The following is a 6000-nucleotide window of genomic DNA, read 5'->3' as shown; positions in this document are numbered from 1 at the left end:
TCCAGTGAGTTGGTATAGATTAAGTGGTTGCTTAGGAAGTGTTAAGTAAATATATTTTTAAGATTTTTTATATACAAAAAAAATTATATAAAAAAAATAAAGAGATGATGTGACAAAAAAAAAATAAAAAGACAAAAAAAATGTGTTATATTAGTACTTTCCAAACAATCCTTAAAGTTTAAGAAAAATGTTCCGTAACTCGAATAAGCTGAGCTTGAGTGGTTTGGAAATTTTCTCTCTCCTCTATTTTTGTTCAGCAATGGTTGAGGGTCACAATTTTTGTAATTCAAATGGCTCGAAATTGTCAAAACGATATCGTTTTGAATACAAAACAATTTCGAAATTGCCAAAACGACGTCGTTTTGATAATTTCAAGTCATTTAAACCACAAAAATTGTGGCCCCTCAAACATTTTTCTTTTCTTAAACTTTCAATCACGCTTGATAGCTCGAATACAATAAGGCTCGAATGGCCCGATTTCTTTGTACAACCTCATTTCTTTGTACAGCCCCATCTCTGTTCACCCACACATTTCATTTCAAATAAAAAAAAGGAAAGAACAGAGAGTAGAGAGAGAGGAGACCGACTAACCTAGCTAAATAGTGAGAGGAGATGAGCATTGACTGGGTAACAGAGAGTAGAGAGAGAGGAGTTGACCTGTGTGCCGCCGACCAAGCTGCTTCCGTTGTCGTGTGTGTCGCAAGGGTATTGTCGTTGCTGCTGTGTGTGTCGCAAGGATGCTGCCGCTATTGCTGCTAGTGGGTGTGATTGTGAAAAATGACAGCACTTGCGATATGATGCGTTGAGTTCATAACACTGTAGCAATATTTGAATTGTGCATGATGGGTCAATTTTGTTAATTGCTGCATATTCGTTTTGGGTTTAATGAGGAGGTTATATGTACTGTCTTTGATTATACATGCAGACTTTGTAAAAAATGCATTCAGTAGGAATATGTACAACTCACAAATTTGAGCTAAAGTGGCCGGCCGGCCAAATTAATTATCTGACTGGCCAATAAAGTTGTTCGGCCCGCCAATTAATCGGCCGACCATCGGCATAGTAATGTTACTAATCCCAAATTAATAAATAACCTATCAAAAGTTATTGATAACATTCATAAAATTCCCAATCCACAATCATTAGTAACCTATGAAAGCTCACCATCAAAGCACATCTACTTAGACAACAGAAAACATACAAGACAGTGTTTGAATGCTTTTTTGTTTTCAAGAATAGAGATAGAGAGGAGATGAGAATAAACAAATCGTTCGTCCGTCTGTCCTTTGCGTTCTCCTTCGCAATGAGAGCGTCTGTCCTTTGCGTTCTCCTTCGCAATGAGAGAGAGAGATGAGAGGTAAGAGTGATGAGAGTGTTTGAATGCTTTTTCTTTCCAAGAATAGAGATAGAGAGGAAAGGAAAGGAAAGGAAACAAAAATGAAAAACGACCTCGCTACGTAGCTCGAAATTCGGTGGCTCGAATTTGGCTCGACACCAAAACGACGTCGTTCGTTTTGGTGTCTTTTTTTTTTTTTTCTTTTTTCCTATGTTTTTGTTGCAAAAGGAAGAAGAAAAAGAAGGGGGAAGAAGAAGAAGGGTGGGTCTGCAGATCGGGAGGAGGGGGAAGGAGGAGGAAGAAGGAGAAGTAGAGGGGAGGGGGCCATAAAAATCGGGCTGGAGGAGGAGGCGGGGCTAGAGGCGGGGCTGCGACGGAGGAGGAAGAAGAAGTACTGGAAAGGAGCTGCGGCGACGGCGGGGAGCTGCGACGACCACTCCTCTCTCTTTCTCTCTCTCTCCTCCTCTTCCCCTCTCTTCTCTTTCGAGCCATTTTTCGAGGTAATTTCTCGAGCTACCAATCTTTTTCCAATGAAAAATGAGTGGTAGCTTGAAATTACTGTGGCCCGAATGGCTCGACAGCCTAAAACGACGTCGTTTTGGGCTATCTTTTTTTTTTTTCCTTTTCTTTCTTTCTTTCTTTCTCTGTGTTCAAACAGAGGAAGAGAAGAGATGAAGGGAGAGAGAGAGAGAAGAGAGAAGAGGAAGAGAAGAAGAGAAGAGGAAGAGAGGAGGGGACACTTCTACAACCAACTACCCATCTCGTCGTCTTTGCGCTGCCATAGCCAGGTCCTCTCTTTCCTCGTTGATCTTTTTCTCTCCTAGATCTCACCAATCTCTGCAAATCTCCAATTCATTCCCAAAAATATCAAAATTTATATAGATTTGGACCATTTCGGGCATCCTCCAATTTTCGTTGATCTTTCGAATTTTTTTTTTTCTCCTTTTCCTTCATCTTCAATCCAGATCTTGTTGTCGATTTGCAGAACCAAAATTTTTTTTTGTTGATGTTGATGAACCCAGTAGCCAGATTTTTTATTTTTTATTTATTTTTTATTTTTTATTTTTGTTGATGTTGATCTGGATTGAAAATGAAGGGAAAAAAAAAATTTGTGGATGAAGATGTTGATGATGGTGATCTGGATCTGTGGATCAAAATTTGTGGATTTGTTTTCATCATGAAAAATCTGTGGATCTGCAGAAGATGATGAAGAGAAAAAAGAAAAAATTTGTTGATGAAAAATCTACAGAAAAACGCAGAAAAAAGAAAAAAAAATGTTAAACCAGATCTTCTTGTTGATCTGCAGAACCATTTTTTTTTTTTTTTTTTGTTGATGTTGATGAACCCAGCAGCCAGATTTTTTTTTTATTTTTTATTGTTGATGTTGATCTGGATTGAAGATGAAGGAAAAAAAAATTCTGTTGATGAACCTAGTCAGATTAATTGCTTAAAATATGAAGGAAATGTAATGCAATAAATATTGTTAATTTAAGAATAAATGAAGGAAGGTGGACCAGATCTTCTTCTGCGGCATTGCATTACATTATGTCTTCTCTCTCTGTGTATTCTGCATTTTTCTTCTTCTTCTTCTCTTCTTTTTCTTCGTCTTCAGCTTCGGAAATGGCGAAAAAAAAATGGCACCAAAACGACGTCGTTTTGGTGTCGAGCCAAATTCGAACCTCCGAATTTCGAGTTACGAATCGGAACTGAAAGTTTAATTGCGTTGGATTACCTTATCCAACTATTTTAATTAATAACTGTTTCACACATGCAACATGTGTAAGATTTCTAACAGTAATAAACAAATGGACTTAAAATGAAATTTTTTTGCATTATTATTATTGTATGAAATTATTATATTAAAATTATATTTGAAAAATGTTGAAAATTTTATTAACATACTTTTGAAATTTAGAATTTAGAATTTGAGCTGAGATTTGTTCTTAGAATTTGAGTGTGTGGTGGAGATTAAATAAGTGTATTATGGAATTTATTTGTAATATAAATTTAGATTATATATTGATATTTCTCAATATTTTTTTGAATTTATAATTTTGATTTTTTTTTAGAAGAAATGTTTTTATTAAAAAATATACTCCTATTAAGATTTGGAGAAGAGGGTGAGAGAGGTGACGGTGTAAGGATGGTCACGAGGCGAGTTTGGGCCAAGTTTGTCATCCCTCACCCTCGTCCCCATCCCAACCTCGCTACGGGTGAAATTTTTCAACTCCATCCCCGCCCCCATGAATACCCAATTACATTTCAAATAGCCAAAAAAATTGAGAATCCTTTAAATCCGTAACACATCAAATAATTTTTCTTATTTCCATATATATAAACAGTGAGACTTTTAGGATTTTTATTTATTTATATTTAAACAAAACCACAGAGTTTTAGTATTTTTTCTTTTGTCTAATTATATTATATATACATATATATTATTAATTATATCGGGTCAAGTTTGGATTGGAGAAGGCAATACTGGCCCCTGTTACGGATAATCAAAATATAATCCACTCTGCCCCACATAAGTGTAGAGTAGGATAAATCTGCCCTATTCGGGCGGGTATGAACAGACCTTGCAGATCAGATTAAAATGGTCATCTCTATGACGGTGGGAGTGGTGATGTGTGGGAAAGAGGTGAGGAGGTGGTTGCAACTACCAAATTGGTAAGCGAAAGAGTAGTTGAGAAAATTTGTTCACAAAAGGATTTATGCTTATTTTAGGAAGTGGAAAAAAAGTTAATTTTTAAATTTTTTGGGTTTTTTTTAAAAAAAAAATATGCAAAAAAATAGAGAGACGATGCATCTCAAATAAGCCAATAAGTCAATAAACTCACTTATTTCCTAGTTGTTAAAAGGGTATTCGATCCATAAATCCAAATTTATATTTTGTTTGCCAAAAAGTTCAAGTACTCAAATATTATGTCCATAAGGCCAACTTTATGTAAAATGACCAAACTACCTTTAATATGATTCACAAGTCTTCCTCCTCTCATTTCTTCACCATTGTTGAATCCCATTTCCCCAAAACTCTCTCTCTCTCTCTCTTACCTCATCATCCTTTCTTTCTCTCTCTATTAACAATCTGTTCATATCGATCTCACCATCCCCAATTCCCCTTTCATTGCTGCCGCCAAAACCTTAACCTTCGCCCTTACCTTCAACTCCTCTGTCTGCAGCTCACCGCTCATCGCTTCATCGTCCGCTCCATCACCACTAACAACTCTTCTCCGCATTTTCTTTAACAACAACTCTCTCACTCTCTCTCTAGTTGGGGTAATGAGGACAGTAAAGAACCGCCACTATAACAACGAGACTGAAGTAATGTCGTTCTTCGCAATGTTATCGGAATACATAAAGATCGAAGAAACATCGAAACCATCTCCTTCCTTCAGATCTGATTTAAATCCTTAACATATTAAATGATTTTTCTTGTTTTCTATATATATAAACAGTAAGACTTTTAAGATTATTATTTATTTATATTTAAACAGAACTACAGATTTTTAATATTAATTTCTTATATCTAATTATATTATATATATATATATACATATATATTATACCCGCCCCCACCCCGTTGAGAGTGATCAAAATATAATTCACCTCCATCCCCACATAAGTGTTGGGCTAGATAAAATTTGCCCTTTTCGGACGGGTATGAACGGACCCCATGGATTAGATAAAAATGGCCATCCCTATGATGATGGGAATGATGATGTGTGGAAAGTGGACGCAGTTGCCAAATCGGTAGGGAAAGGGTGGTTGAGAAAATTTGTTGACAAAAGGATTTATGCTTAGAAAAATGATCTGGACCCCCTTTCCCCCCACCCCCTTTGACCCCCTCTCTTTTTGATTGGCCAGTTTTTTTTTTTCTTTTTTTTTTTCCTTCTCCTCCAATCACCACCCACCACGTGTGTATGGGGGTGGTGGGGGTGGTGATTAGAGGGAGTCTCAATCACATCTCTTATGCTTATTTTGGAAAATTGGGAGAAAAAAGGTAATTTTTAATTTTTTTTTTTTTGATTTTTTTTTTTAAATGTGCAAAAAAGTAGAGATATGGTGCGTCTCAAATAAGCCAATAAACTCACTTCTTTTTTTTTTTTTTTTTTCTTTCTTTCTCTAGTTGTCAAAATAGGCCTTAGAATACACTATTTTGGGAACAACGTTAAAAGTCAGTTTATTGACTTTTTTATTTTTTTGAATCATATCACCTTTTCTATTTTTTTACACATTTTGAAAAAAAAAGTCAAAAAAATCAAAAGTCGGCTTTTAATTTACTTTCCAAAATAGGACTTTATTAGTTGAACTGAGACAGTCCTATAAAAAATATATAAAATAAATCAATGAAATAGTGTATATTGTTTAGAGCATTGTTATTTAAACTTAAAAATTAAACTCAGTTTTCAAATTTAATGATGTGGAAACTAATTAAAATATGTAAGATAATTCTATTTCATATCTCCTCTAATTATCAATCAATCATCTCGCTTACATATTATTAAATTTAAAAAGTAAACTTATATATTATTCTTCTATTGTTTATGTGTCAACAAATTTACATACTGGCGGAAAGATTCTTTTATAATCATTTTATTGAAACATTTTTTATGATGCCTAATATTTTTCTGGTGGAGGTGGGTAGGACTGCAAATGAACAG

Source organism: Camellia sinensis, chromosome 1, assembly GCF_055761805.1.
Source record: "Camellia sinensis isolate YWXY chromosome 1, ASM5576180v1, whole genome shotgun sequence".
NCBI classification, from domain to species: Eukaryota; Viridiplantae; Streptophyta; class Magnoliopsida; order Ericales; family Theaceae; genus Camellia; species Camellia sinensis.
Note: the sequence above shows the minus strand (reverse complement) of the source record.